This window comes from Zalophus californianus, chromosome 4, assembly GCF_009762305.2.
Source record: "Zalophus californianus isolate mZalCal1 chromosome 4, mZalCal1.pri.v2, whole genome shotgun sequence".
NCBI lineage: Eukaryota > Metazoa > Chordata > Mammalia > Carnivora > Otariidae > Zalophus > Zalophus californianus.
This window is the reverse complement of record NC_045598.1, coordinates 180,017,537-180,041,218: the sequence shown is the minus strand read 5'-3', so window position 1 is coordinate 180,041,218 and position 23,682 is coordinate 180,017,537. Positions and strand designations below refer to the sequence as shown.

Below are 23,682 nucleotides of genomic sequence, written 5' to 3'. Positions count from 1 at the left end.
CGTAATCTTGTTTGTCCTTTTCATTCATCTGACATGATTTTGTTGAGGGTCTCCTATGGGCCAGCCTCTTCTTGGCCCTGGCATCCGGGAGTGATGGAGACAAGCAGCAGTCTGCTCTCATGCAGCTTACCCACGCAGGGGAGACAGATGATAAATAAGCAGCCAAACAGGATAAATTAGGTAGCGGTAGGGGCTCTGAAGCGGTGAAACAGGGCATGTGACGTGGGAGAGAGGTAGGGGTAGAAGTAGGTGCCAAAGACAAGTAGATCAAATGGCCGGGGAAAACCCCCTTTGAGGAGCTGACTTCTGAGCTGTGAGCTGAGTGCCAAGAACAGCCAAGTGGAGATTCTTCCAGGCAGAGGGAACAGCAGCTGCAAAGGGCCTGGGGCAGGATGCCGGACTTCTGGCGCCAAGCCTAGAGTTTGTCTCACTGCTTCTCACCACTGAAAAAGAGCTGCAGAAAAGAGACAAACTTGGGTCTAAAACTGATGTCTGGTCCTGACGTGGAGCAGAGGGGCTGATACCCAATTTTCCATCCACAGCAGGTTCATTTCAAGCTTCTGTTTTCACTCCTTGGGCATCTTGTTCCCTCTTCAAAGTCTGACTGGGTTTCAAAGGAATTTGAAAGACTTAAGAGCAAAGCCACCAAGCTGCATCCTTCAGGTAGAAACCCCTAAATGTGGTATGTTTGTGGGAAACCACAGTGAATCATTCCTACTGGCTTGCCCAGTCCTCGCCTGAGTGTACAGAGATTTACTTTGCTTTTCTCAAACTTCCTGAAGCCTCTCCAGACTTTTAAAGAAACCCCCACAATGTCCTGACTTTTGGATTAAGAGCAAAATCCTAAGTTCCGTGAAGTTGGTGAGTTTCAGATGTCACCAGAAGGGGGTCTGCCATAGCCACTAACCTTTTCCTCTGCTGAGAGCAGTTTCTGAAATGCTGCAAAGAAAAATAATCACTTGGTGATTAGGAAGAAAATGAAATTCTAAGGCTTTGTAAGCTGGCACAGATATGCACAGCACACACCCCATGAGTTAAAAACCTTCCTTCCTCAGATGTCTCTCATGGTACTAAGAACAATCATGGCTATCATTTATTTGAGCATTTACAATGTGTCAGTCCCTGTCTAAACATTTGGTTTCCAAATCAAACCTATAAGGGTAGCATTACCACCTCATTTCACATTTGAGGAAACGAAGGCTCAGAGAAGTTCTGTGACTTACCCAAGATAACACAGCAAAAAAAAAAAAGAAGGCGAAGTCCGGATTCCAACCGGCATCAGAGTCTGAAATCCAGACTATTACTGTCCCTCCTCTCCTGGACAGAGAAAATTCCTGCTCCTGCCATTGGACAAAAATGAGGAAATTACCAGCGGGGAAGCAGTGAAAGCGGGCAGTCAGGTAAAGTCATTTCTCTAACTGAAAACAGGGGACCGGTCCAGGAGATGGCAAGTTCATCCTCCGCATAACGGGAGAGGGCAAGTCCCTCTCCTGGTGTTGGGAGGGGTGGGGTGGGGGGTTCCGAAGGGCGCCTGCCAAGGCCAAGGTTTTATCTGGGCACATCCCGGCCCTTCCACCTCTGGGCACCAAGCAAGCAGGGGCCGGCGGGGGCACGGGGCGTGCGGCCGAGCGGGAGGACGCCGAGCCCGGCCCGGCCCGCCGCCGCCCGAGTCCTTCGCGCCCCCCGCCTGGTGCCGGCGGGCCAAGGGTTAAGCGAGGCGGGAGCCCCCGGCGCGGAGCGGCCGCGGGGCCGGGAATGCTTAGTCAGGATTCCGATTTCCTGTCGAAGTGTTGGGATTTCCTGCAGCCCGCGCCCGCCGCCGCCGCCGAGCGGGAGCGTCCGAGCCGCCCGCGCCGCCGCGGCCTCCTCCCCTTGGCACATGGTCGCCCGCCCCTTCCTGCGCCGCGCTCGGCTCCCGCGCCTCGCCGCCGCCGCCGCGCCAGTGCCGCCCGCCCTGCCGGCCGCTCCCGGCCGCCGCCCGCCCTCCGACCTCAGGGCCGCCCGCGCCCGGCTGAGGGCTGCGGCGCGCGCGAGCCATGGAATAATGCCCAGCGGCCCGCCCGGTCCCGGTGAGTTGCGGGGCGCCCTGAGTCGTCCGCGCCCCCCTGCCCGGCCCCCCGCGCCCAGAGGCGCGGGGCGGGCTGCGGGCTGCGCCTCCCGGCGGGCCGCCCCGGGCGCGGGGAGGGCGCGGGCCATCGGCTCGCGGGGGCCGCTCTGGGGGGCACCTACACGCGGCGGGCGGGCGAGCCGGGTGGGGGGGGGGCGGTGGTTCCGCGCGCCCTCCCGGGGAGGCGCCGGGCCCGCCGGTGGGACGCCCTCCCGGCATTGTCTGTCTGGGCGGCGGGGGAAAGTTCCCCGCGGTTCCTGGAAGGGCGGCCTGGCTCCGCGTTGCCCGTCCGCAGCCCCGCGCCCTGGCTTGGACACCGCGCTGCCAGGCAGGCCCCAGGCCACTTGCTTTTAAAGCAAGTGAGACGAAACGAAAGATGGGGGTGTGTGTGTGTGGGGGGGAAGATTCCCAGTCGGGGCTTGGGGTTTGCTCACGGGAAGACTGGGAAGGAGCTTGTGTTTTTCCCGCTTGTACCATATTGGGACCTGCTGCATTTTTTGAGAGCGACGAGAAGTTTAAAAGAAAAAAGAAACTCGCTGGCGTCTGGTATCCTGCGGTTTTCATAGGACCTGAGAGTTCTAGGGCATTCCTAGAGCGGTTTCCTTTAATAATTGATTCTTCCACTAGCGCAGGGGGATGGATAGCCGACTTCAGCCCATCCCGTTGTCAACGGGAGCTCAGGTTTACGTGCACTGATCGGAAAGAACAAGAACTTTCTTCCACTCTTCCCGTAGACTCTATCAGGTTGTCTTGGCAAGATACTTGATTCTGGGATGACAGCGGGGCCAGAGTTGCTGAGTACTTGAGGCCAGTTTTGTCTCTATTGAACCCTTTACCCCAAGGCCTTTCTGTTTTGCAATTGGTGGTCCACTGTTAAGCAAAAAGATGCAGGTCTTTTGGAAAACAGCAGATATCAACAGTTCAGAAAGAAAAAGGATCTTCCATCACCACTGTTTCAACCCCTTGTTTTTAGGCATGCGAGGCTGGGAGCTAGCTTACCCAAGTGGCATGGCCAGTCCTAAGACTCCCAGCGCAGTGCTCCTTTCATTATGGCAGTTTCTGTTCTGGCAGCATGAGACATTTGGAAATAGGTCTTATTTGCATTATAACCTTTGTTGTTTTCCTGTCTTCCCTTGTCCTGTCTTATCTATTACTGCTGCTATTTTTGAGATAAGTGGTTATCTCAAACTTGGTATTTTGAGAGAGTGAGTTAAAAAAAATTCCCTAACCCCTACTGTTCAGCCACCAAATGGATCTGAAACCTAAAATGGGTGGCTTCATTACATAGGGAATTACTTTTCTGTATCCCATTCTTGTGTGCAAAATAGAAACTTTCGTGAAAATAGAAAAAGGGTGGTGTCTTAGCACAAAATGTACCCTATGGTGTTCTCTGGACTTGATTTTCAGTCCTCCGGTATCTTGTGAGCTAAGCAGCCCGTCTATTTTTCTCCTGATGAGAGCTCCGAATGGCTGGTTTTTCATTTTTAGTATGTGATAATGTCGGAGAGAAAGGACTTGTTCACAGGCTTGCCATTTGGTGAAGGAAATTGAAATTCTCTCCACCTCTCACCAGCCACAGTGAGCCAGATTTTTGACATCAGTCAGAGCCTTGCAGGCCCAAAAATGAATGTGTGCATCCAAATGGGGCCCTCCCTCACCCATCGCGAGGACCCACCTCCCAGCTGGCATCTCCACGTGGCAACCCACGGGGCTGACGTCTAAAGGAAAAAGGGAACCCGTGTTACCTGGAACAGTGTGGTTCCTGCATTTTCCCTGTAGCTTCTCAGCTGTGTTTGACTGGGTCCTGCCACCCCATCCTCATTTTTCCCTTTCTTGTTTCCTCTCACTTCTCTTCTAGTCGTTATATCCTGGCATGGGTTCGAAAAGAAGTCTTTCCTGTAGGATGCACAAATGATCCCCACATAAGCAGTAGTGGCAAGGACAGCTAACATTTACTGAGCACTTGCTATATGTCCTAGGCATGTCACCTGCTAAGAAGTCCCAAGGAGGAGAGAGAACTCCTTTGGGAGCCTTGCCCAGGAAGGATGCCACTTTTCAGATTCATCTGGAATTGACTCATTCTTTCATTCATTCAGTACACGTTTGCTAAGTGGCTCCCCCGTGGGAGGTGCCAGTCCTGCAAAGATGAATAGGACCCTGTGTTCAAGGCCTTCTGTTTCCAGCCTCATCCTTCCATGTCAGTCAGCGTCACACTTGCTCTTTTGGTTAGTCAGTTCAACAAGCCGGTAGCGAGCACCTGCTCTGTGCTAGCACTGGGTAAAGTCCTGAGGATACAGTGCTGAGCAAGGCAGGCCCGGGCCCGCCCTCAGGGAGCTTGCATTCCAGTGGAGGGCCTAGGCCAAACAGAGAAGCGGCAGAAAAGATGGTGATTTTTGTTAACCGAAATTATGACCAAAGCAGAGTGCGGTGGGGGTGGAAATGGAGGTGGTCCTAGTTTCGCTAGGGAAAGGCCTCTCTGAGACCGAAGACTTGAGAAGAAACTGGCTAGGCAGAGAGGTTGCAGGGGAGGGCATTCCAGGCAGAGGGATTAGAATGTGCAGCCTCCTGTGCGTGAAAGGGCTGGATGTATTCCTGGGAGTCAGGGAAGTTGGGGGGGGTGGGGTGGGTAAGGGGGTTGGGACGGGCAGAGTGTAAGGGAGAGATGGGGAGAACGGCAGAGGGTGAGGTTTCAGAGGGAGGCAGGTTCTAAGCCATGCTGGGGAGGTACCCCCACCCTCTCCCCGAAGTACAGCGAGAAAGTAGGACTGAGTTTGGGCTCCGGAGTGGGATCGAATTGACATTTTTCAGAGGTTAGTTTTACTGCTTTATGAAGAGTTGATCACAGCAGAGTGGAAGCAGGGGGACCAGTTTTCTCAATCCGGAAAAGTTGGTGGTGGCTTAGGCCAGTTGGGGCCGGAGGGAAATGGGTGTGAGCTGGCTAGAACCTGGTGATAGAACTGGTGAGATTTGGTGATGGATGAAATGGGGGTGAAGGCAGGGAGGGACTCGAGGATGACCCCTGGGTTCTGGCATGAACCGCTGGCTGTCATTTGGGAAGACAGGGAAGAAGAAAGGCGGAACACGTTCTGGAGAGGATCAGGTTCCATATTGGCTGTGCTAATGTGGTGGAGATCTCGGGCAGACATGAGGGCTCGAGACGTTGGACCTCAGAGGGTCCCGCTGGACTAGAGACGCTAATGTGGAAATGACCAGGCTGTAGCTGAGCCACCAAAGTGCTGGCCAGCACATGCCCTACTGTTTCATTTCTCCGAGGGTCTGCTGATGCTCGTCCTCCCAACTGGGATGCTCTGCCTCTCTCTCAGCCTAACTCCTACTCATCTTTGAAAGCATTACCCATGTCTTTATCTCCTTGAGGACGCCTCCAGCTCCCCCCGACCCCCAGATCCCTGTGTCTACTTTCATGATAGTATTCAATTGAAGTTATCTTTTTATAGTATCTTATGTTTATGAAAAACTTGATGCAAGCTCTGTCAGTAGTAAGTGCTCAACAAACGCTAACTGCTATTATTGTTATTATTGATGGGAGTGATGGAGAGGCATATAAATAAAAATTATATTGGTTAAGTATGATGATAAATGATGTATTAGTCTCCTCTTCCTGCTATAAGGACCATAAACTTAGTGGATTAAGCAACACAAATTTATTCTCTTACAGTGCTGGAGGTCAGAAGTCCAAAATGGGTCTCATTGGGCCAAAATCACCATGTTGGCAGGGCTCTGTTCTTTCTGGAGCCTCTAGGGAAGCTTCCCTCCAGAAGGAACAGGGAAGACTCAGAATAGAAGGCCCTAGGGAAGAATCTGTTTCCTTGCCTTTTCCAGCTTCTAGAGGCTTCCTACATATGTTGGCCCACGGTCTCCTTCCTCTCATCTTCAAGGCCAGCAATGTTCGTCTGCGTCCTTCTCATGCCACCATCTCTCTAGTGCTCCCTCCTGGCTCCCTGTTCCACTTTTAAGGATGCTTTTGAGTACATCAGGCCACCTGTATAATCTAGAATGTTTTCCCTATTTTAAGGTCCAGTGATTAGAAACTTTAATCCCATTTCCCCCCTTAATTCCCTGTTGCCACGTACCCCATGTAAGCTGGCCCATTCACACGTCCTGGGGATTAGGATGTGGACATCTTTGGGGGCTGGTATGGGAAGGTATTATGAGAGTCCTGGGGTCAGGACTCATATCTTCACTGTCCTCTCGAATATTCATTCCTTCATGCAAGCTTTCCACCTTGCCCAGCTTTACATGAGAATGCCTGGTTGAAGATTCATGTCATTGTGCTTTCTTTGGGCTGCAGGCCAAACTGTCCACTTCAACACAGGGACACTAATTTTTCTCTTCCTGCCTCAAGGATAATTTAAGTCCAACCCCCAGGAGGGCGCCTGGGTGGCTCAGTTGGTCAAGTGTCCCAACTCTTGATTTCGGCTCAGGTCATGATCTCCGGGTTGTGAGACTGAGCCCCATGTTGGGCTCCGTGCTGGGTGTGAAGCCTGCTTAAGAGTCTCTCTCCCCCTCCCTCTGTCCCTCCCCCTGATCCCGCTCTCAGTCTCTCTTTCTCTAAAAAAAAAAAAAAAATCCACCCCCCCCCCCAAAGCCCTCTCCTCACCCACCTACCTTGTATCCACTCCCAGAAAGGGCTGGGAGGGGACCTGAGTGGCTCAGTTAGTTAAGCGTCTGCCTTCGGCTCAGGTCATGATCCCAGGGTCCTGGGATCGAGCCCTGCATCGGGCTCCCTGCTCAGAGGGAAGCCTGCTTCTCCCTTTCCCTCTCTCCCTGCTCATGCTCTCTGTCACTATTTCTCTCTCAAGTAAATAAATAAAATCTTTTAGAAAAAAGAAAGAAAGGGCTGAGGAGCATGAAGGGTTGGTACTCTCTTTGAGTCTGCTGTGGCCGATTTCCTGGCACAGTGTGAATCCCAGTGCTGTGCGTGCCTTTTATGCAGCTGAAACCTCAGTTCCAGCGCCACAGCTAGTGTCCCCAGCCTCTGCCAGCCCTGTTCCCAAAGCAGTCCACAAGCGCGCTCAGGAGGGAGCATGTGGTTCCGTCAGGACAAATCCATCTAAACCATTAGGGGAAAAAGTAACTAGAGGGCCTGGCCTGGCAGTGTGCGGCAGGTGGCCCCATCTTCTGAGAGTCAGGGAAACACACCATGATGTGTTGTGAAGCCACAACGCAGTGAGGGGGTAATTAAGACCAGATTTCTAACATCCTCTGGGTTATTTGGAGAAAATGGGTCCTGCCCCGGATACTCCCCAGAAACAGCCGGCTTCCCCGAGACCTTCAGCGTTTTGGAGAGCCGCATGAACTCCGTTGGCCACTGGCATGCAGGGTTGCACTGAGGCAGAGGTCTCTTCCTGCCTGGGCTTTCCCTGCCAGCTTTGTCCGGCCCCATCCTTGGAAATGCCACAGACTAACTCATCTTGTAATATTTTTGGCATTTCCTCTTCCTTTACGGCTTTAAGTCAGGAAATGCGAAAGGCACAGAGTCAGAAAAACAGAAGAGCGATCGAGCTGTGTCTCGGGATCCCTCCTCTGGAGTCTGGTTACACTTGGGACAAAGAAGAGTGCGTGCCGTCCGCGCTTCCCCCAGATGTGGCGGGGGCTCTGGAGGACCACGCCGGGTGCAGATCCTCCTCCGTGGGCAGAGCAGGAAGGAGGAAGTCAAGACGACGCCTGCTGTGGCTTCTGGCGAATGGCTTGCATTTCCCTCATCAAGTCTAATTGTGAGTTTTGCGGCAGGGCCTGCTGCCTTCACGGGACTCTGCCTGTGTGCAACACTACTGTGTGTGCGTTTGGTTGTAATTTTGTACCGAAATAATTATCTTTGCAAGTAGAAATGGAGAAAGAGGGCTCAAGTAAAAATCTATGATATATGCAACTTGCCCTCAAACGGTTCAGAAAAATGACAGATATTGTAAAAATTTAGCGCAAGTGAGGGGAAAGAGAAGGAAAAAGTCCATGGAATGAAATGTTCACTCTAGGTAAGCTCAGACAGAGGGCTTATGGGGGCTCTTGGCACTATTCCTCATTCTTGAAACTATTTCCAAGCAAAAAGGCTTTTGCAGATGGGAGGGGGGGGGGAAGAATGCTCAACCATGCCTTTGTAATTGTGACCTTGACAGATACAGGGTGGCTCCAAAGCAGGGTCAGTGGACAGGAAACCAGAAGATTCTGAGGCCTGCTACTGACCCTGCCTTCCCTTCTGCTCTTGCATGTTGTGTACCCAACTGAGAGAATGTCAGAAAAGCACCCCTTGCAAGGATTCTGTGAACAGGAGCTTTACGACAGCCATCTTGTGTGGAAGCGTGTTTGTTCACGTGGTTGCCTCTCCCTCAGACTGAGCACCTCCACTCCTCGTGCCTGGCCCGAGCACATGGCCAGGCACTGACCAGGGAGTCTCAGTCAAGTGCCTCGGCTTTATTGTTCAGCAGTGTTGCCATGTTCGTTGAATTTTCTCATCATTGAGCTTTTATTTTCAATGACTCTACATTTTCCTTCTGGAAATTCTCGTTGGTTGGTTCTCTTTCAGATCATCCTGGCCTTTTGTCTTGCTCTTTCTTTAGGGTTTCTCTTCCTTACTTCATACCTTTGTTTTAAATGTACTGACATTCTCTTTCGAGTTGCCCCATTATGTTCATTCTAAAGGAGCCAGTTCGCATTTCCTGCAGACTTCCTGCCAAGGTGGCTCATACTCCTGAGTCTCACCTCTCCTGCATAGAAGTGTCTCTGCAGAGTGGTTTTATGCTTTAGTAGGGGCTCCAAGGGTTTCCTGGATCCCGGACTAGTGGTAACTTTAGGGCCTGAGATGTTTAACATCAGGCTGAAGGTGTAGGTTTGGGCTCTGTGCCCACAACTAGGGCTTTAACATTTGCGCGGGAGCCTTTTCCCCCACCCAGACCCTGAGGCAGACACAAGCGTTCTTGCCATTTCTCTGCACTGAAAGGAGGAAGGAGGAAGAGTTCAGGCCCTCTTTCAGAAGAGGCTGGGGTCCCTGTGGGGTCCCAGCTTTGTAGAGGGGTCTCAGCTCTCCAGTCCTTCTGTAGATGCCAAGCAGAGACCAGCCAGCCTCGCATACTCAGTCTTCTTTTTCAGACTAGGAAGAGGAAGAACATTTACAAGAAGGTAAAAATTGCCGTTTTGAGAAAAGAAAACCAGAATCCCCATATCAGAACAGTAGCAACGAAAAGATTTAATTCAGATCAGCAAGCACTTACTGAGTACCTCTGTTTGCCCTGCAGAATGGGGTGGGGGCAAGTTGGGGCTGGGTCTTAAAATGCCTGTTCATCGTGGTAACCCCCAGCACAGAGCAGACTGCAAATGTTTAGGAAAAATGGAAGCAAGCAAGAAAGGAAATTAATGTGGTTGAAGAAGACAGATACTAATGCAGAAGACAGAATACAGTTGTGAAAAGTAGCACTGAATGGTGACTCAGAGTTCCGAGTTCTAGTCCAGGAACTGATACTGACTAGTTATGGGACCTTGATGAGCAGTCACTCCCCCCTTGGAATCACACTTTCTCATCTGTGTAAAGGTGGTAGCTCCTGGCCCAGTTACAGTGAGAGCAAGAGGAGGGAGGTGGGAGCTTCAGAGGGTGAAGCATTTTTCTTGTCTTCGAGGCCCATGGGGCAGTGTGTCCTCCAAGACCACCTTGCTTTGAAGGCTCCCTCTGCCTTGCCTCGCGACCACTAGGGACACTGGGTTTTCCGGAGAAGGGCAGCAAGCATTTCAAATCCTCAAAGCTTGTTCAAACTAAGGGGTCTTCGGTGTATGGTCAGTAGTTGGGCATTTGGGTGTTGGGCTGGCATGTGTCTCGTGCGATGTTCTTTCCCTTAGAAGCTCCCGCTGGGACCCTACGAATGAGGGCCGAGGTGCCCCTAAGAGATGCAGGATGGATTTGTGCATTGCACTGCCTTCATAACCTTTGACCCCCCTGTTCTCTGAGGCTGCTCCTCTGGATGGTGGAACTCATGATCTCCCCAGGGTCTGTCCTTTGACCAGGTCCCTCTTTCGTGCCTGAGGTGGTTTGGTGGGTGGAGGATAGGGGCGTTTGTCGTGATGCGACGTGAAAACCACTGGGCTTGGAATCAATAAGGATAGCTAATATTTCTTGTGCATTAACACATGTCAAGTGCTGTTCTAAGCCATTTAACTATATAAGCTCATTTAATCCTCATAATAACCCAATAAAATAGGCACTGTTTTTTGTTGGGGGGGGCACTGTTTTTAATCCCCATTTTATACATGAGGAGACAGATACACAGACACTAACTTCTCCAAGGTCCTATAGCTCGTGGGGAACAGGATTTTAAGCAAAGGGATCTGTGTTCATTGCCCACACTCTTGACCATGATGCAGTATTGCCTCTGAAGACTTGAGTTTGAATTTCATGCGCCAATTCCTCGTGTGGCCTTGGGAGAGTCTGCCCTTAGCCTTTCAGAGCTTTTAGGTTCCTCTTCTGTACATTTTGAAAAGTTTGCAGGTTTTAAAAAATGGTGTTGAATAAAACAATATGTGTAGAAAGTGGCTTCGTGCTTGGCATATCATGGATACTAAACAAAGTGAGAGAGATTTTTTTTTAGGATTATTTATTTATTTGACAGAGAGAGAGAGAGAGAGAGAGAGTACCAACAGGGGGAGCGGCAGGCAGGGAGGGAGAGGCCGGCTCCCCGTGGAGCAGGGAGCCCGACGCGGGGCTCGATCCCAGGACCCCGAGGTCATGACTCGAGCCGAAGGCAGACGCTCAACCGACTGAGCCACCCAGGCGCCCCAAGAGTGAGGGAGTTCTAAATGGGATAAGAATTTTTGTTTACACGACCAGTAGAGGGAGGGCACATGAACGAACTAATTCCACTTGGAGTCTTGTCTTTGGTGCACAACTTTCCCTGCAAATCCTGCCCTGTGCTGAAGCACCTAGGACACAAGATGAGAAATCAAAGTTCACGTGCTAGAATTTCTCCTAGTTGATTGGGAGACAAAGATAAATGTTTATCATTTTGGACCATGTCTGTCCACACCATAGGAAAGTTACAAAGGAATCGCCCCAGATATGCAGAGGGAAGACAGTCGTCCCAGTGGGGCGGGGGGGGGGGGGTCAGATAAAGCTCTGGGGAAGGAGGTGCCATCTGAGCTCACTCTTCAGGATGGGCAGGATTTCAGTTAATGGAGAGAGTCAGGAACGGTATTCAAGGCGGAGACTAGCCAGACTGAAGTCTTTGTGTTAAGAATGTGCTGGTTATTTTTTTGGAGGGCTAAGGAAAACATTTGTTCAAGGAAAAGGGTAAAGCTCAGTTAAAGTAAAGCAGCTTTTTTGGGGTTTCTCTATGGAATGCAGTCATCCCTGATACTCTCTATCCCCCTACTGTCACAGAACTCCTGATCTAGAAAAGCCAACTGCAGTGTTGTTTATAGACCTTCCCTTAATAGCCTTTTGCAAGTTTCCTCTCCCTAGGACAGTTACTTCCTCGGACCTAAAATAGAATTGTGGAAGGGTGGAGATGTGGGGTATTTGCAGATTATACTCTATTTTAATGGTTACACTTGGAGGTGAATGGGTGAGAAGGTGTAGCAGACACTTGGTTGCTTATCCAACACCCTTTCCCCTTCCGTGCTCCCAGAACATTAATCTTCAGAAGTTTACCTTCTAGGGGCTTTAGGGAGGTCAGTCCCAGCCCCAGGGGTGAATCACTATGGTCCTGCCCCCCCTGCCGGTGATTTGCTTAGGCACGGGCATGTGACACAGGTCTGGCTATGAAATAAGAAGAGAAATTTCTGGGGTTGGGGGGATGGAGAAAGATTTTTCTCCATCTTAAAAGGAGACATTTAGGGGCACCTGGGTAGCTCAGTCGTTAAGCGTCTGCCTTCGGCTCAGGTCATGATCCCAGCGTCCTGGGATCGAGCCCCACATCGGGCTCCCTGCTCAGCGGGGAGCCTGCTTCTCCCTCTCCCACTCCCCCTGCTTGTGTTCCTGCTCTCTCTCTCTCTGTCAAATAAATAAATAAAATCTTTAAAAAAAAAAAAAAAGACATTTAGGAAGACAGAGCCTCTCCTGCTATGGGACATAGTGGGGTTGGCATGTGATACCTAGAGCGGTGGCAGCCATCTTGGGACCATGAGGGGGCCTTGCTTAGGGAGACCATGTTGAGCCTGTTCAGAACAGAAGGATGGAAGGAACAAGACACTGAAAACCCTAACTTTAGACTATTTTAGGGTTGAGTTTTCTGTTACTCGTAGCTCCAAAATTATTTGTATCAGTACACAATGGGATGGCCGCCTTACATAAAATCTAGATGATTTTTGGTCCATTATACCACCCTTCCCCCAACACACACTTACCCCTTGTGTGAAATACACCACCAAATCATATACTTTTATACCTTCACAGTCTTGCTATATTTTTCCACCTGAACTGCCCTTTCGCTAACTTCTCCACCTACTCAAATTTTAAAAACTTAAAAAAAAAAAAGTATGGTTCCAAATGCACCTTCTCTGAGAAGCCTCTACCAGTCCTTCCTGTTGTAATTAGTTATTTTGCTCTTTGGTACCTATAACATTTGTAACCCCTCCCTCTCTCCCTCCCCCGCCTCGTTCTTTATTAAGTGCCCCCTGAGTAGCCAGCTGCCGTGTTGTACCCTAGCATCATCTTTCATGAACGGGGACAGGCATGCACAGAAACTTGTGAGCCGCTGTGTTTTGTGTGGTCATGCGGTAACACAAGGTATCACCAGGTGCTTCTAAAGAGGCACCTTGCAGGGAGGGGCAGAGAGGCCTTGTTACAGGATGTAATCCTTGAGTTGAATATTAAATAATGCATGATTAGCTAGGACAGAGCAAAAAGGAAGGAAGGAAATTCTGGGTGTAGGGACCCACCGCAGCAAGAACGTGGATGGTAGAGACAGCCCAGGTTGTGCTCGGAGCCAAGTAACCCCATATGGCTGGAACCTAACGTCTGAGGTGGGATGCATTGGGGGCTGGAGGAGAAGGCAGGAGGAGCGACATCCAGAAGCTTTGACTTTATCCTGAGACCACGGAGGAAACTTAAAAGGTTTGAGGCAGGGGAGTCTTGTGACACTGTCCTTTAGAACGGGGATTCTGGCTGTGTTGCCTTGAGTGGACCGGGTGTGTAGGGCAAGGACTGGAAGCAGGGAGACCATTTTGGATGCTCCTGTAGGAGTCTGGGAGCGAGCCCAGGAGATGGAGGGGAAGGTGCATAGGCAGTTGGATGGGCTGGCCTGGGGACTGATGGGTGAGGGGCCCAGCGAGGAGGGGCTGCCATTGACGACACTGAGCTTTCTGGCTTGTTTGCGAGGCTGAGTCACGTCTGTGTCGCAAGCCTGCAACCTCCTCCAGCTCCTAGCCCTGCCGGTCTGTGCATCCCCTGGCGTGCTGGGTTCGGGCTGCAGTGGGAGACGGAGGAGGAAGAAGTGAGGCTGCTCCCTCTTCCTTATCTTCTCCTCCCACGGCTTTGGCTCTTCAGTTCCTGTTTAAGGGCATCAGGAAGAGGAGCTGTGACGTGGTTTTCCTGGTGTCCCTGCTTCTGAGGTCTGCGCCTTTAGAAGAGGAAAGACTTTCTTAGGGCCTGTGGCTCATCACCTTTCTTTCTTGCTCATCTCCCAAACCAGCCCAGTTCTGGATAAGCCTATCCCAGCGCCTCTGGTGTAGCCCCTTCTGTGCATGCCCACCATCGCTGCCTCAGGCTTCTGTGCCATCTCTCCCGAATCGCCTAGCCGGTTCCTAGCTCACCGTCCTCCCGTTTGTGCCCTCCATGCTGATGCCAGGGGGAGCTCCTTAAAACCAGATCGGGGTCACCCTCCGGCTTGACAAGCTTCAGTCCCCCCCTCCCAGTGCCTGGCTGGTCATGTGAGGAAGAAAGCAGCCCCGGCTCTTCAGCTGCTCAGACCTGGGGTTAGCCCTGGCTCTCTTACTCGCCGAGTGCCCTTGGATGAGCCACTCACCCTGCTGAGCCTGCATCTCTCCCCCTGTGAAATGGGCACGTGCTGCCTTATTGAGTGATGGGTGAGGGAGAAAATATATTACAGGGCCTGCGTGGACATGTGCACATGCACAGGCACTGAACCTCTCTCTCCCCTGTGGTCTTACTCACCTCAGGGAGTCCTCAGTGCCCACCCCCCGGTGGACCAGGTGCTCTTCACGCATGTTTGTCGAATGAATTATTCCTTCATTCTCTTTCAGCTCAGGCTTTGACAACCTCTCAAGAAGTTTGAGATACTCTCTCAAGTCCTGTAAGGGCCAGAGGGAGTGGGGCCCCAGCCCTCGGGGGTGGGGGGGCGTTTCGTGAGGAGGAGGAAGCGGAAGTGGACTTGGGTGCAGGCTTCCTGACTCCACGCCCTGAGTCGGAGTTGGAGTCTCTCCGTTGGCCGCTCTGTGACTTCCAGGAGCTGCCTCCTGGGGCGGGTTGCCAGGGTTCGGGAATGTGCCATCCCCGCACGGTGAGGCCGTCCCCGCAGCTCTTACAGACAACAGCAAACACGCGAGTTTGCGTATGCAGGGTCGTGTGAATTAGTGACGTATACGCATGCTTTTTGGAAAGAGTGTTAATGGACGTAACGTGTGTATGTGTGGGCTGTTCCCATCCTGGAAGAAGCTGGGAGTTGGTTGGGGTAAATTGAGTACAGTGATGACATTTTAAGCTCCTGGTTTGAAGGCATTCACAGTGCTGAGCATTTGCAGAGGGGAATCGTGTTGGAGCGGAAACAGAAAGGCTGCGGAGGGTAACCACCTCGTCAGAAACAGAGGTTCTGTGGTGTAGACAGTTGGTACGAGTTTGGATCCTGGACTTAGGATGAGTCCTAACTCAGCCTTTTACTGGCTGACCTTGGAACTTGCCCACCTTGGGCGGGTCCCGAGCCTCCCTGAGCCTCCGTCTTGCTACTTGTCAAAAGGGGAGAACGGGACTTCCATCTCCCGGGCCATGGGGGGCCCGACCTCTGTGCGATGCGCGTGGAGAACAGTGAGAACGGCCTGCGCGTGCCACCTACAAGTGCAGATATGCCCTGACCTGATGATGATGATGGTTAGGGGTCGAGTTGTACTCTCCAAAACAGATACGCGGAGTCCCAGCCCCGAGGACTTCAGAATGCGACCTCATGTGAAAATAAGGTCTCTATAGAGGTAGTCAAGTTAAAATGAGGTCATTAGGGTGGGTCCTAATCCAGTGTGACCCGTGTCCTTATAAAAAGGGGAGCTTGGGACGCAGTGACAGGCAGGTGCTCACAGAGAGAGGCCGAACCGAAGACCCAGGGAGAGGCCGCCATGTGACTGGAATGATGCATCCGTCAGCTGAGGAGCCCCAGGGGCTGCCGCCAACCCCCACCCATGAGGGAGAGGCAGGGAAGGATTCTCCCTGGTGGCCTCAGTGGCCGGGGTGGCCTGCGGACACCTTGATTTCAGACTTCTGGTGTCCAGAGCTGTGAGAGAGTGAATTTCTGTTGTTTTAAGGCACCTCGCCATTGGTGCTTTGCAGTGGCAGCCCCAGAAATCTCAGACCGACCCGAAGGAGGGTTGCACGTGTCTGGAGATGGGCCTGTGGCATTCATTCAGCTAGCGCTGGCCTGCATCTAGCCTCTGCTTGTCTGTTCTCGTCATGCCTCCAAGTGGCACTTGTTGAGAACTTCCCCGATGTCACTCTGGGAGCAGGAGGTTAGAAGTCTGTGCTCCCAGCCTAGAGGCTGAGAGGGACACTAAGGGGCAGATCGTCAGGAGGTGAAGTGACTGTCCATCTGCCGTGTGACTGTATTGAGAAGGGCATCTGTGGAGCAGACCAGGGGTGAGGGGGGCTTTGGGGCCGAAGGCAGAGACTGGCACAGGACAGTAGCCACGGCCAGAGTGTGCCAGGGATGGGAGGACAGTTCTGTGTGTGGGATGGGGAAAGGGTGCTCCCCGGGGAGTCGGGGAGCAGAAGCACCCGGAGTCTGGAAAAGCGAGCAGGGACAAGATTGGGGAAGAGGTTGGCCCTAATCCTGTGTCCAGGATGGCGAGATGTGTGGCTCTGTGCTTTAGAAGCACCCCTCGAGTGGGGCTCAGCTGTGCCGGCTTCATCTCCGACCTGTGCGCCAGCCTCCCGCTGTGGGGTGCACGGACAGAAAGTTCAGATGGGAGGGAACAAACCCGAGCTTAAAGCAGGGGCAGGGTAACAGTCGGAGCTGTGCTGGGTCGTAGAGACGGCGTTGTGGTAGAAAGGGTGACGCCGTGGGCATGAGAGAGTCCTGGGGCAGAGTCCTGGGTGAGAATGCTCGTTCTGCCCTTGCTTTGGGACCCACCTTTCTGTGCGGAGCAGGGATTAAAATGAGCTCATCTAGGACAAGTGTGTGGCACCTGGGAGGCCCTGAATAATAAAAGTTGGTTTTTTCTCCACTTAACCCCGGAGTTCTGGAAAAGGGCTTTGTGCTGCTTATAAAACCCAGTAATCATAGGTGGGTTCTTTCTTGAGGTGGCATCTGGAAGGGCCTGCACTTCATGGGAGCAAAGTCACCGTCAGAAAGGTGGGGGGTGGGGTCCCTAGGAGGAAGAGGTGAGATGCGGGGGCTCCCAGAAGGCCTTAATAATGCTTATTGGCAGGAATAACACTCATGTCCTCATTGCTCTCCAATTACTTAGAATATTGCAGAAAAGCAGGTAAAGACTTCTCAGCTTTGGATGATTTAAAAATAGTCCCTGGACGCAGAGTGGCCAAGCTATTTGCCCCATGACCCCTTCTGCTGAAGTGCCCCTTCCCCACCCACCCCTCCTCTGCCCCTCTGCCAGCGATGACTCTCAGGCATCCTCCTCCCAGCCACTCTGGCTACAAACCTTGGTATTTATTCCATACTTATTTGAGTTTCCACTGCACACCAGCATTATTCTAGGGGCTGGGCAACAGCAGTGAACACGGGGAAAATCCCTGTCCTCACGGAGCTAATGTTCCCCCTGGAGAGACAGACAGCAAACAGGCATCACATGTATGGACATGAGATGGTGAAAAGTGCTTTTGGGGAAAAATTCACTGGAAAGGAGACTGGAGAGTGCTGAGGGGATGTGCTCTGTCAAATAGTGTTCAAGGAAACTCTCCCTGAAAAGGTGACATTTGAGCAATGATCAAAAAGGAGCTGAGGGAGTGAGCTTGTGGCAGTCTGGGGTAAAATGTGCCCTAGACAGTGGGGATAGCCAGTGCAAAGGCCCTGGGGTACCTGCATGTGGGACCATGTTCAAGGAACCTCAAGGGGGCCAATGTGGCATAGAGTGGGGCAGTTTTTGATCAGGGAAAAGGGTGGTGACACGGGTTTGGGGACATGACCTTGTTGGGCATTTTAGGGATTTTGCTTTTATACTAAGCAAAGAAGGAAGCTCTTTAAGGGTTTTGAGCAGAGGAGAAGTGATATGATCTTGGCTTACTTTTTTTTTTTTTAACCAGGATCCTGCTGTCTGCTGTTCTAGAGAGTGGGTTGGAGGGGGCAAGAGTAGAAGAGAGATGGTTAGGAGCCTGTTGGAACAATGTCAGCAGAAGGCGAAGGTGGCCCGGACCAGATGGAAGCAGTGGAGAGGGGTGGATTTAGGGGTCCCCACCCCTCAGCTCATCTGAACCATCCCCAACCTGTGTTGGTTCTACTTCAGCCATCCCTGGGAGAAGGGGAGAACTTTGTAGGTACTATACACCAAGTCCACTAACTAGATTGAGCTCCTTAAGGACTAATGCACCCCCTTTCTCAGGTGTCCCTGGCACCTGGCCCAGTGCCTGACATAAACCATAGCCATTTCATGTGTATTGTGTAGGTAATGGACCTGTCATTCCCTGATGCCTAAGACAGGGTCTATAGCCATCTCTGGTGCCCCCAGCAGCCCCCTGTGCTTACCCTTATCCAGGCATCGTCACACTGATCTGTCCAAGTCCCTTACCTCTGCTGGTTTCTGAGCCCCAGGAGGCCAGCGCGTTTTGTCCACTCCAGTGAGAGTGTTGCACAAGCGAGTGCCTGCCGCGTGGCAGGTGCTCTGGAAGGGCTCTTGTGAGTCCCTCTCACATCTGCAGAGAGCTGAGTGTGACAGCCAGTGTGGGTTCTGATCCCAGCGTGTCCCCGGGAGGATTAAATTGTTCAAAGGCCTGGAGCCTGCAAGGTGGCTCCGGGTCTTCTGAAGGGAAAGACGAAGACAGAGAGGTGGAGAGGCTTGCCGTGAGAGTCAGCGTGCCCATGGGCCCTTGGCCAGGGGGGTGGTCTCCAGGGCTTGTCTACACTGGGGAGGTGTGCGGGTGACTTCAGCAGGAGCCTGGGGAGCCTGGTGGCCAATGAGCCAGCACTCTCCTGGGCTGGGAGACCCAGACTGACTGCGACAGTTATCCACAAATTCGTGTTGGCTGGATTCTGCCTGTATAGACCAGAGACTGGATGGCCACGGTCCCGTGTGAGAGCGTCGTGCACTGCTCCCCATTTCCCAGCTCAGCTCCGGGTTCTTTTTTGTTTTTTATCCTCCAGGCCTTTTATACTTTTTCAGTTAAGTTTTAAATTATATTTCTATAGCATCTTTATCGAGGTATAATTCATATACCACTTAATTCATCCATTCCAAGTGCAGAAGGTGGTGGCTCTTAGTAGAGTCCTGGGGTTGTGCACCCTTCAGTTCACTCAACTTTAGAACATCTTCATCACCCAATCCGTACTCCCCAGTAGCTGTCACTCCTCATTTCCCCCAACTCTTCACCCCCAGCCATAGGCAGCCACTAACTGTGCACATTCCTACACCCCCACCCCTGCTGGATCTAAACATAATACGAGCTCATAACAAAATCCAGAAAGAACAGGAAAAAGTAGAGTGGAAAATGGTGATCTCCAGCCACTGAGAGATGACCGCTATGCAGATAGACTCTCAGCTACCTGTTTTCTGCAGACAGTGACAAAATCTTATACAAGTGCTTTAGTAATCTGATTTTTTTCCAGTTAATATATTGGGAGTCTCCCCGTGAATAAATTTTTACATTATCATTTTTGATGGCTATGGGCATACCATAATTTACTTCATTGATTCCTTATTGGTAGACATTTAGGTTTTTTCTGATTTTTGCATTTATGTACTTGTCCATATATTTACTTATGAGAAATTCTTAGAGCTGGAATTGCTGACTTAAAGTATCATATGTATTGCCAAACTGTGTTTCAGAAAACTTTACCAATTTATCTTTCCCAGAGCAGTTCCTTGAGAGTGCATATTTCTTGAAACCCATGTCAGCCACGAACACTATGAATTGTATTAGTCTTTGCACAGCTAATAGATTAAACAAGAATGTTGGGTTGTTGTTTTTTTTTTTTTTTTTTTAAAGATTTTACTTATTTGAGAGAGAGCATGAGCAGGGAGAGGGAGAAGCAGGTCCCCCACCAACCAGGGAGCCCAATGCGGGGCTCGATCCCAGGGCCCTGGGATCATGACCTGAGCTGAAGGCAGATGCTTAACCGACTGAGCCACCCAGGCACCCCATGAATGTTGTTTTTATTTGCTTTTTTATTTTTCTAAAGATCTATTTCTTTATTTTAGATCAAGAGAGAGCGTGAGCAGAAGGAGAGGGGAAATCTCAAGTATATTTCCCACTGAGCGCGGAGCCCGATGAGGGGCTTGATCTCACACCCTGAGATCATGACCAGAGCTGAAATCAGGAGTCAGACACTTAACCAAGTGAGCCATCCAGGCGTCCCTTTGTTTGCATTTTTAAATTTAATACTGAAGTGGAAGATATTTTCATCTCTTAGGCCTTGGCTTTCCTAATTTAGGAGTTGTCTGTGTGCATCTTTTGCTCATACTTATATTTGGTATACATTTTTTTTTATTTATTTGTAACAGTTCTTTATAGATTAAAGTTACCAAGCACCACTTCATTCCAGTTTTAATATATGTGCCGCCAAAGTGAGCACCCCAACCACCACTTCAATACCTTCTCCTAATATATATTTGTCCCAGGAGGTGTTCTGACTCACTTGGTGATAACCAATGCTTATTTGTTGGTATGAATGCATATTAAAGAGAAAAACAGTTTTTGAGAATCAAAAACATGGGTTGCGTTCCAATGTTCACTCAAACAGGGTTTGTATCTTTGGGAATGTCACTTTCCCTCCCTGGGAAACCTCAGTTTTTTTGTCTATATGATGAGAGGGTTGGCTAATGAGATCAAAGTAAAGAAAAAGGAATTCTTTGATAGTGTGATAATTGTAGAGCTCTTGGTCCTCCTATTATCATTGAATTTTAGATATTGTGCGTTGTTTTTTTAATCAGAATGTCATAAATCAGAAAGTGGCATAAGTATGGGCTATAAAAACTGTTGCAAATTGATCTAGGCCAGTTGGCGATTTAGTTTTATTTAATATTGCACTTTTACATAGACTTGACGTTGCCCTCAATTGTGACCTCAAGCTGCTCGCTCAACCTTGAGGGCCTAGATTGCCTCAGCCGAAAGTGGGGGAGGTGAAGCTGATGGGTATTGAGGTCATTTCCAGCTCTGTCTTTATTATGCCTACTAAGAATAATGGGAAGAATCAGCTGTGAAGAAACCGGGCCTTCAGCCTGCCTGATGACCTGCCCGAGGTACCGGAATAAGCAGGTGACGGCCGGATTTGAACCCAGGACCTGTGCCTCCAAACCTGTGGCTCTTTCCCTGGCTCAAGTGCCTTTATGGGCAGTAAACCAAGACCTGTTGGGCACGGGGCTTACTTCAGTGTGCTGTGAGTCCCCTCAAAGGGGTTGATCTGTGGGAGAGAGTTTTGGGGACACAGGGAAGGAAGAAGGAGGAAGATTACCAGGGGTGTATCTGGATTTCTAAGGACGATGGAATGGGGCATAGCAGAGGGGACTCAGGGGAAGGAGCAGAGAAGCCCACGGTAAGTGAGAAGGCAGGAAGATACTCTATGGAAGGCAGAGCACAGGCCAGAGCACAGGGGCCAGGAAATACTGCGTGATCGAATCTTCAGGATCTACCTTTGTCTCAAGGAGTTAGAAAGCCAGGCCTCATCTGGAGATGCTAGTGCAAGTCATATTAATTTCTCTACCAAGTCATACAGTTATCTGCTCCTGAACTCCTCCAAGGCTGCCCCTCCTTCTTCCTCCCCTTCCTACCTCTCCTCTACCCTGCAGCTTCCATGGGGAATGTTTCCATCCCCCTCACATTTCCTCCCTTTCAGGCCCCCACACCTTTGCTCAGGTGGATCCATCTGCCTTGAATGCCTGACATTCCTCTGCTTCAGGAGCCCCTTCACCTGAACCCGAGTGTCTCCCCTCCCAGGAGGCCATTCCTGACCCGCCCGATTCGAAGTAGAATTGAGCATCTCTTTGTGTCCTCCCTCTACCTGTACAGCTTTTCTCAAGGCGTCTGAAACATTTTAATGACTGGTTTTGTTTACGCCTCTGTCTCCCTTATTACTCTGTGGCTTCCTGAGGGCAGATGCTGTTGTACTGTTACTTTATTTGGAACCCGCAGGATCTAGCGTAGGGCCTGGCGCACAGAACGCGTTCAGTTGAAGATTTTTTGGATAAATTAATGAAACCTTGTACAATCCACTAGACATTTCACGCTCAGAAGACTAGAATGGTGTATTAGTAATACAGTGTTAATAGCAGCCGTAACGAATATTCATTTAACCGCTCAAAGACAAAAGATGTTTTGATTTGTTCTTTACTCATGTGAAAGTCAAAAATGGGTATTTCTAGTTCTGTGGTGGCTTTCCATGATGGGGTGACTCGCAGATCTGGGCTTCTCCCACCTTTGTGGCCCTGCTGTCCCCACAGCTTTGTCATTGGTCCCCCCCACTGGCAGAAGGGATAAAAAACACAGAAGAGAGGTGCCTAGGAGGCTCAGTCAGTTAAGCGTCTGACCCGACTCTTGGTCTCAGCTCAGGTCTTGATCTCAGGGCCGTGAGTTCAAGCCCTGCATTGGGCTCTGCGCTGGCCATGGAGCCACTTAAAAAAAAAAAAAAAAAAAAGAACACAGAAGAGGCACACAAACTTCTTAAAAGTCTTGGCCTGAGAAATGGCAAATATTTCTACTCTTGTTCGTTGACCGGAACTCTGACATAGGGCTACACCTAGCCACAAGAGAGTCTGGGAAATGTAGTCTCACTGTGTGCCCAGGAAGAAGTGGGAACAGAGTTTTGGGGAACGGCTGTATGGTCCTCATTTGAGCTCGGTAACATTTCCACCAGGTAGACCTTAATTGCCCCTGAGGGAGTGTCATAATTTGGTGTTAAAAGGAATGAATGAAATCACCCTTTGAGCTCCACCTAATGTTCTAGATACCTTTTATACATTTTCTTACATTAATGTCACAGTAATCATAAATGCCAACCCAACGAGGTTGGTATTATTAGTTCTATTTTGTAGATGAGGAAACTAGGACTCAGAGAAGCTGAGACGCATGCCCGCGGCCAACCAGCTGGGAAGTCGTTGAGTGGGTATGTTCATTAGGAAGCTTCCTGATGCATAGAACAAGACTGGCTTAATCGAAGCAGCAAGAAAGTACACTGACTTCATGTAACTGTGAGTCCATGAGGTGGGGGCGGGGGGGTCAGTCTCCCCATAAGACACACACAGCATCCTTGAATTAAGATGATTAAAAGAGAACTTCATAAGGGATTTTTTTCATTGAGGTAAAATTGACATAAAATTAACTATTAACCATTTTAAAGAATACAAATCAGTCGCACTTAGTACATTCACAGTGTTGTTCATCCATCACCTCATCATCCAAAAGGAGTCCCTGTACCCATTAGTCACTCCCCACCAACGACCCCCCCCACCTCCAAACCCATGGCAACCATTGTTTCTGTCTCTGTGAAGTGGGCTATTTTAGATGTTTCACGTAAGTGGAATAACACAGTGTGTGTCCTTTTGTGTCTAGCTTCTTACACTTAGCATGATGTTTTTGAAGTTCATTCCTGTTGTAGCATATATCAGTACTTCGTTCCTTTCTATGGCAGAATAATATTTCACTGTAAGGATAGACCATATGTTGTTTATCCATTCATCCATTGGTAGGCATTTGGGGTGTTCCCACCTTCTGGCTACGGTGAATAGTGCCGCTGTGAACATTCATGTTCAAGTATTTGTTTGAAAACCTGTTTTTAGGGGCACCTGGGTGGCTCATTCAGTTAAGCGTCTGCCTTCGGCTCAGGTCGGGATCCTGGGGTCCTGGGATCGAGCCCCGCTGAGCAGGGAGTCTGCTTTTCCCTCTCCCTCTGGCTCCCCCCTCTTGCTCTCTCACTGTCTCCCTTTCTCTCTCAAATGGATAAACAAAAACTTTCAAAAAAAAAAAAAACAACAACCTGTTTTCAATTCTTCGGGGTATATATCTAGGGATGGAATTGATGAGTCATCTGGTAACTCTCTATTTAACTCTTTGAGGCTCTGCCAAACTTTTCCAAAGGGGCCGAATCATTTTACATCCCTCTCAGCAATGTATGAGGGTTCTGATTTCTCTGCCTCTTCACCAAGACTTGTTATTTCATGTTTTGTGTTTTTTTTTTTATTATTATTATGGCTGAGCTAGTGGGTATGAGTGGTATATCATTGTGGTTTCAGTTTGCATTTCCCTAATGACTAAT

The 23,682-nt window shown here is 50.3% G+C and overlaps 1 protein-coding gene across 4 annotated transcripts in view; it reads left to right on the top strand.

The window, feature by feature from the left end:
- Nucleotides 1-1,947: 1,947 nt before the first annotated feature.
- The window catches only part of ASAP1 (ArfGAP with SH3 domain, ankyrin repeat and PH domain 1), a 344,245-nt gene continuing 322,510 nt past the window's right edge, over nt 1,948-23,682 (top strand). For 3 of the 4 annotated variants that reach the window (XM_027597676.2, XM_027597667.2, XM_027597647.2), the window contains exon 1: nt 1,948-2,069. The gene's annotated coding sequence lies outside the window, so the exon portion shown is untranslated. Of the gene's footprint in view, nt 2,070-7,617; nt 7,843-23,682 lie in introns of those variants that run through there. The other variant, XM_027597658.2, reaches the window with a different exon arrangement.